The sequence below is a fragment of the Felis catus genome, chromosome E1, assembly GCF_018350175.1.
Source record: "Felis catus isolate Fca126 chromosome E1, F.catus_Fca126_mat1.0, whole genome shotgun sequence".
Classification (NCBI taxonomy): domain Eukaryota; kingdom Metazoa; phylum Chordata; class Mammalia; order Carnivora; family Felidae; genus Felis; species Felis catus.
In genome coordinates, this window is record NC_058381.1 from 30,276,023 (window position 1) to 30,290,017 (window position 13,995).

Below are 13,995 nucleotides of genomic sequence, written 5' to 3' on the forward strand. Positions count from 1 at the left end.
CCCTGCAGGAACAGCAAGGGAAGATGTCATTTTTGCAAACGCATAGCTTCTCGAGCTTGGTATCTGACCCATCAATACTGACCTTGGGACTTGCAGTTTGATTCATTTTCTTAAAAAAAAAAAAAATGCAATTTCCTGTGTCTAAGGAGGGGGGAAAGGTTAAAAAATATCATTATAAAGGCTCCAAAGATTTTTAGGACATCAAATTGCTCTGACAAACCATTTTTATGAGTTAAGTGTAAAGGAAACAGAAACATACGGATTAAATTTCCCTTAAAATACACATGGGCTTAAAAATTAAGGGGGAAAGAAGGACTTGGCAATGTGGGTTTCAGACTTTGCCAAACCCCAACTCCTGAGAAATAACTTGAGATGCTTGACGAACCCAAAAAGCAGCTGGGTTTGCCCTGTGCCCTCACTGAGCGACATCTAGAGTCCCATGTGATTGGAAGCTGTGTAACTGAAATATGCTAATTTATAAAGTCATGCTCTGATTCTTCAAACTCCCCCAAACAGTCCCTGTTCATAAAATTTCTCCCTGAAGGCCTCGTCCTCCTCCGGGTTCTCCTTGTATCCAGGCAAAATCACAGATCAGCATTATAATTCCCATTTCATGGATGAAAACATCCGAGCTCGATGAGGTTTAAATGAGATGGTTGGTGACAGCTTTCTCAAGACAGAAAATTTACCCATATGCACCCCACACCTGCCTTGGGAATAAAAGAAAGTCACTGGTTCATTAAGTTCTATAATGGATTCATAGACAGATGGCCAGTATAAACCCCCCATCGAGCACTGAGAATTCAGAGCAGTGTGTATGAATTTGTATAGTATTCATTCATTCGTACATTCCATAAACAAATGCTTATGGAACACAAATGCACTACTGGGATCACAAAAGAGAACAGAAGGAGCAGCTAACAGTTATTGGGGTTTACTGTGTGCGGGAGATTGTGATAGCCCCTTACTGTGAGTGCAGTGTCCTATTTAATGCTCACTTGAACATTCAGAGGTCTGTACTATGACTATCCCTGTTTTACAGAAGAGGAGGGAGGCACAGTGGGATTTAGTTAATTTGCCTAAGATTGGCTAGAAAGGGCAGATCTAGGATTCAAAGCCAAGATTGGTGTTAAAGACACATGGATTCTGCCTTCAAGGAAACCTAGCACCTTCTGGGCAAGCTAAGACATACATATTCAAATGTAAATATAATAAAGAGTGATAAACGTCCCAGAGACATTCAGAGCACGGACGCATTAGCTTGTACTGAGATCAGGAAGGCTTTGTGTAGAAGGCAGCACTTGCATAAGATTTTAAAAGATGGGTAAGATCCGAATACCAGGGGAGAGGTCAGAGTCATTCCTGCCTGGAGAACATCTGAGAGAGACAAGGGAAGAGAGAAGGAATCCTAGGGCACAACAGGAGGTCCTGCAGAGATGCACAGAAATCATACCAGACACACCTTTGACTCAGGCAAATGCAATTATGTACCATCAACCGAAACAAAAGAAAACAAACCCTCCAAAATAAATTGCTCGGGCCATTTCATCTGTCATTGCCTAGAAAAATGAGTAGAAGACAGGAGGAAAAGCCTGTTACTTCCTCAGTTGGTTCTGACTCTGAGAACCTCTCATGATGTGAGCATCTCACAGCGCGAAGTGATTCTGGAGAAGAAAGGTGGACATTTTTGCACAACAGAGTCCCTAACCATGTTAGCTAGTACTCAGGTGATTAGCTAAATTCCAGGGCTTAACAGTCTATGCTACTGTTACTGACAGGGAGTGATTTTGGTCATCTGTGACATTTAATTGCTGATTTTAGAACTTAAACCCCCTGTATAAAATGCAAATCCACTATATGTGCTTACTTTGTAAATTGTAAATGAACCCTTGAAATTAGAAGGGTCAAGTTGTTTAAAAAAATTAATCCAAATGAAATGTAAATTATGCATAAAAATATATCAACCTCTAAATAGATACAACAAGAAATATCCTCCTTCAAAGGCCCCAACAATTTGCTCACTTATGACAAACCAGGCATAGAAACTTTGGACAGTTTCCGAAATGCTATTTATTATTAATAGCAGGGGCTTCAAGACCTAAGGGTGGGAAAGTCAGTAAATAGGCAGCAGGGCTGAGAAAGTTTATCAAAGAAAATACAGGGAGGTTGATTTGTCAGAATAAGAAATGAAAGAACAGTGAAGAAAATGCTAATATGGCATGAGTTGACATGATACACATGTGACAAATATCTGGTAACTTCGCTCCTTTTTTCTCCAAATACAAAAGGTATGCCCATTTTAGAAAAAGTAGGATATATATTTTTCAAAAATGCAAAAGATAAATAGGGGAAAGCAAAAAGCACCCATAATCCTATCAGAGAGAAAACCGTTGTATCTTTTTGTGTATTTTCTATCCACCTATATATCTTCTACATATTTATGTGAATCCATGCTCTGTATCAGTGGTTCTCAAACTTTAACTTGTATCAATTTCACCTGGCTACTAAGACATGCACTGGTGTGGGCTCACTTCCCGAGTCTCTGATAGAGCAGGTCTGGGCGGGGCCGGGGAATGTGCATTTCTACCAGGTTTATAGATGTCGCTGCAGCCGGCTGCCTGTGGGCGGGGGACCACACTCCGAGTGAGATCCGTTGCTCTGTGAGCTTTTGATTCTTGCTCTTTTCACTTCATATTAGAAAATACCTTTTCTCAAGGCGGTATAATATCTTATTACATGATTTGTTAACTGTGCCCTATTGTTGAACCCACTGATTGGAGGAGGTCATATTTTTAGGAAACAATGCTAAGGTGAGTAAGATGTACCTGTAGCCTTGAGACCGAGGAGGGAGCACATCTAAGGCTGTGGGAGACAAAGAAACGTTGACACTCTTACGGTTACTTTGGATTTTAGAGCATCATGAATGCGCACACCACCGAAAGGAAGGGTCCTAAGTGAATCATTTCAGGTGCGCAGCAAGGACCTCACAGGCCTCGGGGGGCTGTGTCTTCTGAGACGGGCCCATCGGTTCGTCTGAAATATGCAGAAGGAGAGAAGCAAGACAAGAGCCTAAGAGGCCGACGTCTGATCTGCAACCGGCTAAAAATCTAGCTCCAGGGGCAGCCTGATAAGCTCAGGGTTCCGCAGGGACCTCTGACGGGCGCCCCCAGCGAGCAGGCTCTTAGCACGAATAGCAGCTCCGTGGGGCGCGCTCTGGCCCTCCTGCCTCCTCCTCCTCGGCACCAGCAACACAAACAGTTAAACCGCCAGCGGCTCCCAAACAGTGGTTTCCGCCCTCAGCGACTGCCAGCCCCTGCAGGCTCACCGCACACAGCCTCGGAGGTCTGGCTCCCAGCGCCTCTCTGCCCGACGCCAGAACAATGAGAGAGGGAACTGCGGCCGCCGCAGAGCTGCGGGGCCCACGGTCCGCTGCGGCCTCCCCGGCCCACGGGTGCCCCTCGCCCCGCGCCTCCCCCTGGCTTCTCACCCCGGGACGTCCCCCGGACGCTCGCGGGTGTCCCTGTTCTCTTGCTGGCTCATCGTCTGGTACTGTCCCCGAGGAAGAATGCTAATCACGGTGACTGGTGGTACTAATCACTGCGGGTGAACCCAGGAAAATAAGAGTCACGGTGGGACCCATTGTTGCTTGAACGGTGGTATTTACCAAGCGCGCTGTAGATGTTATATTATCTAATCTAATCCTCACATTGGCCCTAGGAGCTCAGCACTATCACTCTTCCCGTTTGTACCAACAAACAAATAAACGGAGGACCAGAGAGGTTGAACCACTTGCCCAATGCCGCTCAGCAGACAAGGGATGGAGGTGGACTTAAAGCCAAATCTATCGGACTCGAAAGTCCATGTTCCTTATCACCACTCTAATCAGCTTTTTAAAGGAAGGTATCTAATATTTGTTTAATCTTCTCTTCATCAGATTCATATAAATGCCAGAGAAGGCCAAGCATTTTACCTTTTTAGAGAATCTTCAATGGGAGGGTAGATTGCTCATAGCTTATTTTAAATTTTTGTTTTTTTATTTTTATTAGAGAGAGAGAGAGTGTGTGTGTGTGTGTAAGAGCAGGGGAGGGGTAGAGGGAGAGAGAGAATCTTAAGTAGGCTCCACACTCAGAGTGGAGCCCGACATGGGACTCAAACCTGCAACTCTGGGATCATGACCGGAGCTGAAATCAAGAGTTCGACACTCAACTGACTGAACCGCCCAGGTGTGCCCTAATAGCTTATTTTAAATCAGCCAGGAGAAAGTCCCCTGATTTCCTGGGTGTTATTGGTTTACCACCCATGGTACTGAGATCATAGGAAGGGTGTGGACGTAGTGTACAAAGACTCTGAGTTATCCCATCAGTTAGAGGTTTCAAGAGAAGTTTCTATCCTATTAAGATAAACTGAATTTTTTAATCTATAATTTTAGTATTGATATATATATATATGATATGATATATATTAGTATCGATATTAGTATTGATACATATGTCATATATATATATGGTAGTACTAAGGACTAATATAGACACGTATATACTTAACATATATACATATATGTGTACATATAACTAAATATACAGTATGTGTCTATGTTACTAAATATACATTACTAAATACATAATGTGTATCGATTACTAAATATATACATTAATACATGTATAAAGAGAGCTATCTTTATATCATGGTGGGACCCACATTTCTTCATGGAGCACAGAATAGTGGTTCTCAAACATTTGTGTGCATTGGAATCACCTGGAGGGTCTGTTAAACCAGACCAGTGGAGGTGGGGGGGTGGGTACCTGGGTGGCTCAGTCGGTTAAGCATCTGCCTTCGCCTTGGGTCATGATCTCGCAGTTCGTGAGTTCAAGCCCAGTGTCAGGCTCTGTGCTGGCAGCTCGCAGCCTGGAGCCTGCTTTGGATTCTGTGCCTCCCCCTGTCTCTGCCTCTCCCCACTCACCCTCTGTCTGTCTCTCTCAAAAATAAACATTAAAAAAAATTTAAAACAAACAAACAAAACACTAAACCAGTGGGCCCCACCCCCCGTTTCTGAGTCAGGAATTCTGAGTAGGGCCCAGGGAGCTGCATTTCTAACAGGTTCCCAGGCGATGCTGATATTGCCCGTCCAGGAGCGCCCCTGAGAATGGCTGGAGAGGAGGATATGCTGCAGCTCAGCCTTACGGAGAAAGAAGCCTCTGCCACGTTGTTTCAAAGGGGTTTGCATGCCACACTGCCTTCTGCTAAAATGATGGATTAGAGATGTGACCAGAGAGATGGTCACCTGGAGGACTGGGCCCATGTCAAACTGGGTCTTCCACATCATGATACAGGGGGCTTCCCAAGGAATGGCTGTGGCACTTGAAGCCCCAGGGGTGATCGTTAACAGATAAAAGCCAGAGGAAGCCTGGTGTTTTCTGATAGTCTCCTCTCTATCAATAAGGGGAAAATACATTGGCTTCTTTGTTACTTGATGTGATTTTAGAGATGGTTGCAAACAAACAGTCATTTTCTGCAGCTGTCCTAGGAATTGGAGTTCGCTCCTGTGGCTGGAAAGATTATGTGCCCTTGCTAAAACTGTGATTGCTTTCCCAGATTCACCCCATCAAAATGCCCTGTGAAAGATGACCCTGCCCCCCTGATGGCTCAGGCTTGTCCAATGTGCATTGCTTCCGGAAGTTTCTTAGCATATTGGAGTAGAGGGAGTTTAAAATCAGTGTTCACTCAGTAACATTTTCATCTAAATTGATGGGTTTAGCTCTGTGGCAGAAAATTCCTGCCAGACTTGGGCTGTCCCTGAATGACACGGCCATATACAAGCAGGTCAGGCCCCTGCTCCCGTTTGAAATTTTTTGGGTCTTGCTTTGTGTCTTTTCTGTAGCAAAACAGCATACACAATGCTGTACTAGGCTACACAGTCTGTATTTCCGAAGAATCAAATCCTCAAACCTCTACTATCTCTCCCTAGGATAGAGAAAGCCAGGCTAACTTCCAACCTTGAATTCTGAGAGCAAACCAGAGGGCCAGAAAATGTCAGTCTGCTTTCTTCTTTGATAAGCTTCCTTGGCAAAGTGGGATGACCTGAATTACGGTGTGGCCCTCGGCCCAAGAATCTTGAAGTCGGCTTCTGGCTTCCCCTGTCTCTAGCCTCTGTTCAGGCAGTGGTGTGTGGCCCACAGTGCTGTAGATCAATCACTCGGTTTCCAGAGGCAATCATGCAGTCTCTTTATGATTACGGGTGCTCCCAGAGGAAGGGAAACAGCCATAGATAACCCCAAACAGAGCTGACCCAGAGCTGTGTGCTTTGGGAAGGCATTATTCGGTTTCTTTATATAGCTATTTTGCCTTTCTAGCTGATAACAAATTTTTGCTCCTTGAGTACATAAGGCCTCATGGCGGGGAGGTAGACCAGCAATTTGCTAATTAGAGAAGAAAACAAAGCCTGGAGTTTCAGGAAAAGACAACTGACTATGTCTATTAAGGATGCTCCCCTTGCTGGGAGAATCTGCCAGGTGGCTAAACCACCGGAAGATGTTTCTGCCTGGAATGTTAAAAAGGGAGCTTGGGGGCCTCCAGTACAAAGGCCTTCAGTCCGTTCCCTGGAGCCCTGGAGAGGGCTGGAGGCTCCGGGACTACAAAGGATGAATAAGGCCCAGCTCTTACCCCCAAGGAGCTCAAGGGCCAACACATTCACTCATTCATCTGCCAAATATTTACTGAATTCTTAGAATGTACCAGGGAGATTGTTTTGGTAATAAAATCTCAGAGTAGGGACAGACTCTAGATCAGGGATCAGAAGTCTTGCGGGGAGCAGCGTCTTTTCTGTGCTGCCCTTGTCAGATCGCCGCCTGACCTCTGACCACATCTTGGGGTGGGAGGCTGTCACTGTGTGGCAGGTGATCCCACTGCTCCACGGTCATCGTGGCTCAAAGGCTCGCTCTGTGCTGTACTGAATTCCTTATCTGCCTTCTTCTGTCTTAGCCCAGATGAGACCAATGTCTACTTGGAAGAATACTGTAGGACTCATTAACCCTGCCTGCCCACCTGAAGCCCACTCTACCCTTCCCTTAAAATAACCACACACACAAATCCACACATGCCAAACCCCAAACGCTGCTGGCTTTGTTTTTGCATCTGTGCTTGGCAGAGCTGCTGGTGGTATATGTGTGATACACTGAGTTTAAAAGAGGGTAGAGAAGAAGATGGGGGGTGTGTAGGTTTGGCTCCATGCCTAACACTGGACCTGGCATGCGGTAGGTCTTCAGCACCTGTGCATCAAAGGAACAATCAACGGATGAGTGAGCAGGTGACTGACACGAGTGTGAGTTACTAACTAGACTATCCCTTCTTTTATGTTGTGGACCGTGTTTCATACATCATCACACGTCCAGTACCTGAGACAGTACTTGGGCCACCAGTCAGGGTTCAAACATAAGTACTTTATACATAAGTGGATGGGCAGATGGAATTGAAAACCACTGGCATATTCAGTGTGAGCTGAATAAGTGTGTGAACGAACAAAGGAATGAGTGAATGTGCGAATGAATGAAGGTGCACACCACGGGGAGAAGCCTCCCTAGGGATTGTTATTCCACTTCCACTGGAGGACATCACAGTTGCAGCGAGTGGGTGAGAGACGTATGACCCTGTTTAATAGGGCTGCTGGTTGCCTTCTCAGCATGAGAGGCTCTTTCCTACGGTTGACTCAGCAGCCCAGGCCGTGTGCCTTGGTCCTGTGGTCTCTCCTAACACGCTAGGGTTAGCTAGGTGAGATTTTGTTTTGTTGTGTTTTGTGTTTTAATCAAACTCTGCTTTGCTTAGAGATTCTACATTTATTTGGTTTGCTTTCCGGTTGCGTAAGGGAATATGGATGTTAGCTAGACATGGTTACAGATGCTAACAGGGAAACTGTGTGGTTTGGTGAACAGAGGAAAGAAAGGTCTGGAGGAAATAAACAACGCATACTGATGCCTACACTCTTGTCCTCCCAGGACCACCTGGAGACCCACCGCAAACACAGAATAAGAGTGGACACTCCCTTTGCCTCAAAAGGTCTGAATCTGGCACACTCTGGCAGAGCAAGTCTGTTTCCCCCAGGCGTGGTCCTTAGCGTCTCAGAGCCACAATCTATATAGATGAGACCGCATGTTGCTTTCGATCACATTACCTCTGTTCCCTGGAAGGTAGCCCTAAGGTGGTACAGGATCAAGAGTACTTACATTTGGTTTGTTTTTCCTCCTGTGATTATTAGATCCTCAGCCTCTGAGTCAGTTCAGCTGTACTCCCCAGGAAACCAAATTTTACTTTGTGCTAGCAAGAATCTGACTCAGCCTCTGCCTCTTTGGAAGGCACTGTGATTTCCATGCCAGTGATGAAAAGGAAAACCAGGGAGGTACAGATGATGCCCACTACTTAGCAATGTAAGTTCTCAGCAACACGCTCCTTCTGAGATGCCACCTGGTCGGCTCTCCCGCATTCTGCTGAGATGAAGGAAAAAAAAAACTGACAGCAGCTCTAAAAGAGATAAAGAACTAGTCACAAACTTAGGAGAATTCCATGTGGTTTAGTGGATTAAGAACCCTCCTCTTAAGTTAATTAGCTGTTGGTTCTTTGTTAAATTAGGGTCATTTGCCAGTTAATTTTTAAGGCAAGTATTTGGCACTGAAAAGGTACTTCAGAGAAATAGATGAACAGACTAGAGAAGTTCAACAGTTGCCTCTGACCATGTGTCAGAAGCTACATCCCATCTTTGCTTCGAAAGAGCCCTGGAGAACTTCTGGATGGTCCATGGGAAGAGCCAGTAGCATGCTGGGTGGCAAAGCTGTCTGCTGGCCCTGCTATTAAGTTCCAAGCCCTGCAGCAAAGGATTATAGGCCAAGTTGGGCAAGAAGTGAAGGCTACCCAAGGCCACTGTAACAGGCAGCTGTCCAGTGTTCAGGTCAGCCCAGCTAGATGAAGCCAAGGTTCAGTTAGCTGGAATAACATCAGGCTTTGGACTAACCGTGCTCTGGGCTATCACATATCTGGGCTTCAGAAGGTCAGTTCTATACAATAGGATATCCCACATCCGTTGACATGGTCTTCACCTGAATTGATCTGCTCTAGTTGAACATTACTAGTCACGTCAAGCAGGCACTCCCCAATCATATGAGTTTCTTCCAATGTTATGAGAGTGAATATGCCCCAAATAGAAAAATCTCATATGTTCAGTCAATTAATGGGTGAAAAAAATCCATCCAAGGCCCTTACAGAGGAAAAACCAGACAGGCAATTTAGGAAGACCAAGAACAGATTCTGAAGAGACATGGACATGGAACCAAATTACACATAGACCCTTAAAATGCTCCACTGACAGTCTTCTGGAAACATTTTGCCTCTCAGAAATTATCGACTGTCTGTACAGGGTTTGCTTGGTTCTGGTCATTTCTCAGGGCGGGAGTGGTCTGTAATGATCCAGACTCTTATGTGCAAACTGGAAATGCTGCTTTTAAGAGGCGAGGGGCATAGTTTTGAAAGATTGCCTTCTTTTGCTTCTCTAATTAGGTTGGAAGTATTCAACTCCTTCTATCAAGTCAGTGTTCTCCAAACGTTATAGACTTCACAGTTTGGACACTGGAGACAGGCACTCATGAAAGCTTGTCTCCATGTCATTACCTTTCACAGGAGGGAGGAAATGAGATCAGACACTGTTCAAAGAGCAATTTTGATATCAGATATTCCTCCAAGCATCTGCAAATCAATAGAAATTGAGGTGAGAGGGGCTATCAGGAGGCACCAGTGCAACGACTAATGAGACCAGCTACCATCTGCGTAAGCTGGACTGCGGACAGAAAATTTCATACATGTGCTTTGAATTGCTGAGATATCCTTATGTAGAGTACCGGACAGACTCAGCTCTCCCCAGACTTTTGGAAAATTTGGTTTCTATCTCTCTCCAGGTCGAAAAGGGTGGTGTGGTGAGAGAGCTCCGGGTTTGGCTACAACGGAAATGTGCCAATCGAACATAATTCCAAATTCTAAAAAGAGAAAGTAAAAATGTCTACATGAAGGCGTACCTAAATTTGATCTAAAGAGACAGATGCTGGATGTATGTGGCTCCTACATCAATATTTCTTTGGGCACTTCTGGCTTTTAAGAACCCTTTCAACTCTGTCATCTTGTAGTTATCCACATAGCATCCTGATTTCATAGATGGAAAAAATGAGCCCTGGAGAGGCAACGAGATTTCTCCTGAGAGCTTTCAAGTTCCTGTTTCAATTGCGGGGCTAACAGGGAAGGTGGTGGTGTAATTCTATAGCGTTCATCGTCCTGCCTAAAATCTTTGTTGGAACAAGAGAGCTGAGGAAAGAGGGGAGAGGCAGGTTGAGAGAGGGAAAGGAGGGAAAAAGAGAGGAGAAGTGTGTGTGTGGGGGGGGAACAGGTTATGAGAAGGGGGAAAGAAGCAGAAAAGGTGCAAGGAAGAGAAAGGAAAACACCCAGCTATAGTGGGGGCACCATGCAGTAGGCAGGGGGTGGGGGTTAGGTCCTAGCCCAACTCATCAGCTGCATGATCAAACTGACTCTCAGACTTCTCATCTGTGAAATGGGACCAGCTACCTCTGCTGAGCCTTCCTCACAGGGTTTGCCAGACCACAGGAGACCAAGCACACGAAGGAGCTTTGGAAAATACAGAGGGCTGTTCAACTCTAAGGCAGCACAGTGGCAGAAAGTCAGTTACTCCGGTAGGGAATTCAGGGTTTTGGTTACCCTGGAGGGTCACTTAAGACGTTTAAATTCCCCATTGCTACTGAGTGACAACAGGGCCAATGTGGGCTTCGTTTGTAAACAGTGAGGATTCCAAAGCAACCCCACAGGGAGGAGGGTGAGCTGCCCTGAAGCGCGGGCTCCAGGCGCCAGAAGAAATGGAGCTGTCTCCCTGCTTTTTGATGCCAAGACATCAACACTTAAAGCAGCCACAGGGCAAGTTTGATGGGAACCAGGGAAGCAGAGAAAGAACTCGATTGAGATGCCCTGCCCCATAGGCAGGCTTCCCACTGACATGAATGAGAACTGTGCTCGGTAAGGAGCTGAGGACTGGCTCGTAAATTCTAAGGATCCCCTGGGCTTTCCTATGAGCGAATCTGCTGTCCTCTTGGCCTTGGATGCCTTGGAGGCCATAGGGCTGGGCCCAAGTGACGGAACAGAAGAGACAGGAAAACTATTTCTGAGCTCTAACAAAATGCCTTTTGCTCAAGGTCTAGGAAGCATCTTCTTAGGACTGTAATGTGAGACTTGTCTCCTGTCCCCGTGGCGTAATTCTCAGGTACTACAATACTAATGAGTTTGGTCCTTTGCTTGTCTCTCATTAATGACAACTATTCGGGAACCTTTGCCAGTAGAACACTCTGTCCTCCTGAAACAGTAAAAGCAAAATGCGGGGCCTTTTAATGACTCAGGGTCCACCTTCACAGACATGGATATGACACAGAGTTACATTGAAACACCATCCCAGGGTAACTTGCTGAAAGCCTCTCCACTGAGTTAACCCTGCACTCAGCCACCCAAGGCTGGCCCTCCAAGATCATTCCTCAGTAGCCTTTTGAGTTGGAGATTTCATTATTAGCCTGTATCCTGTTCAATGATATTTGCACAGATGAGTTTGAGAATCGGTTGCCCTTTGTAAGGTTTCTTCTAATTGCTGAAAAACTGACTTGCAGGAGTGATCTGAGGATGGTCTCCCATCTATCTACACTCAGATGTAGAGCATCTCCTGTCTGTCATGGCTAGGATCAGTGCTTACTTCCTTGAGGGCAGGCTTGAAATAGGTTGTGTCACACACCTCATGGTTAAAATGGACTTCTCAGCTACTGTTTGGGTGCCAAAGACATGTGAGGCGCTGTCCTAGTCTCTTCGCAAATATTATCTAGTTCCACAGCAGGAACTCAACACATGAGGTGGGTCTTATTGCCTTCGTTCGAAGGGCAAGGAAACAGAAACTTGGGGTGGGTAAGCTCTTTGTTCAAAGGCACCAAGCTGTAGAACTAGGACCCCAAAGCAGGCTTGTCTGGTACAAAGCCCAGGCTCAGACCCCAGGGCTGTGCTGCTCTCTCATTAGCAGAGAGGTGAGGTGGTAGTGGAAAGAAATCTGATTCCCCATCAGACTGACTGCACCTAAACCCACTCTGTGACTTTGGGTAAACTATTTACACATATTATGTGCTTCCCTTCTCTCTTGAGAAGTGGGGAGAGTGAGGCCTGCGATCTCTACCTTACAGGGTTGGAAGGATCAAATGGAAAGATGTGGGTAACTCTGACAAGCCTCACAGCTATAAGGGATTAGGGTAGTATTCCCAATTTGAACATTAATCACTCCGTATCATAATAGCAATGGACTCACCCTGGGAAATTTTTGCTAGAAGGAGTTAGTAAGGATAGTGACATTTTGCCTATGACTGGTGGGGTGCTTGGAAGAAGTGGCTGGTTACTTTCCCACAAATTATCTACTAACCTACCTACCTGTATAGCTATCCATCCACCCATCTATCCATCTATCATCTCCCATCCCGCGTGATTTCCTTACAACATGACTACATTTCTCCTGCTGAGAGGGGTGGAGGTCTAGTGTCCTTTGCCCTCGAATCTTGGCAGTGGCTTTCAACCTCCCTGATCAGTGGAGCACAGTGGAGGGATGCCCTGTGACTTGGTGTTCAGTGGCCCTGTGTCATAAAAGGGATCAGCTTCCACCTGGCTCAGGCACTTGTCCTTCAACCCTGCCACCATGTGAGGAGGAAACCCCAGTCACGTGGAAAGGCCACGTGTGAGTGTTCCCGAAAACAGACACAACCAGGCCTCAGCTGAGAGCCAGTATCAATGTGTAAGTGAATGAGCCTCTGCATAACTTCAGCCCTCAACCCCTGAACATGCCAGCTGAGGCCCCAGACGTCATGCGGCAGAGACAAGCTGCCCAAAATATGTACCATCTGAATTCCTGAGCCACAGAAACCGTGAGGGATAATAAATGATAATTATTGTTTTAAGTCATTAAGTTGGGGAGGGCTGTTAAGCAGGAAAAGATGAGGAGACGTTAACGCAGGGTCACACAGACCCCAAGAGACTATCTCAGTTTTCTCTAAGGTTCATCTGGTGAGGGGAGCTTTCCATTCTGGAAGTTCAAGATCATGCTGGGAGGCAGGAGATGTTGTCTGGGTCTATCTGTAACTGTAGACCTAAGGGATGGACCCAGGGAAGGCCACAGGAAGACAGCCAGCCAAGCAGGCCCAGCACAGGGTTGGGTAAGTGACTTTCCACACTGAAATGCTTTTGAAAATGAAATGGGGTATTATTATGAATTACTCTGGTTCACCAGGTATAGGTGGGGATGTCCTGGGTACACTGGGACTTAGAGACCAGTGTGACACCAGCCAGTCAGTAGGAGGTGCTGAGGATTGTGGCAAGCTGGCCCATGACAGCTGGGGGAAGTTTAGGAAGAACGGTTCGAAGACCCAGACGGGGATGTCTGTGCTTGCAGCAGTTACACATGAAGTCACAAGGAAGGTGCAAAGGAAGGATGTGAGTCCTGAGTGGGGAGAGAGAGGCTCCGTGTCCATGACAGAAAAGCTAAGAGGGAAGACACCATCAGCATCATACTGCTCCAACTCTGAGACCTCTCTTAACCAAGAGGGTGAATTTCAACCATCCATTTGGTTTGGAGAAACTCCTTCACCAGAATAAAGATGGAGAGGGGGCTTATAGGAGTCATCTGGAGTGTGTGCACGTATGAAGTGTGCGCATGCTTGTGGAGGGAGAAAAGGCAGGGAAATAAGGAAAGGGGTAGAAGCGAGTTCCGGAGGAAGGATGTTTTGAAGCAGACTTGACCTGGGATGCTGATAGCTTGTGACCCAAAGACCTTAAAGATTTCAGTGAGGGTGGGATGCTGGGATGCTTATTCCCTCAGCAGCTTGAGGGAATAAGCCTTTAGCAGCCTGTCCAGTCTCTGCCTCACACTCTTTAAAGAATAGG

The 13,995-nt window shown here is 46.1% G+C and overlaps 1 protein-coding gene across 8 annotated transcripts in view; it reads right to left on the reverse strand.

Annotated features, from left to right (window-relative positions):
• The window catches only part of ANKFN1 (ankyrin repeat and fibronectin type III domain containing 1), a 603,208-nt gene that overhangs the window by 179,060 nt on the left and 410,153 nt on the right, over nt 1-13,995 (reverse strand). Inside the window, exon 1 of one of the 8 annotated variants that reach the window (XM_045044947.1) lies at nt 8,217-9,630. The exons of the other annotated variants lie outside the window; for them this stretch is intronic. The gene's annotated coding sequence lies outside the window, so the exon portion shown is untranslated. Of the gene's footprint in view, nt 1-8,216; nt 9,631-13,995 lie in introns of those variants that run through there. 8 annotated transcript variants of the gene reach the window in all.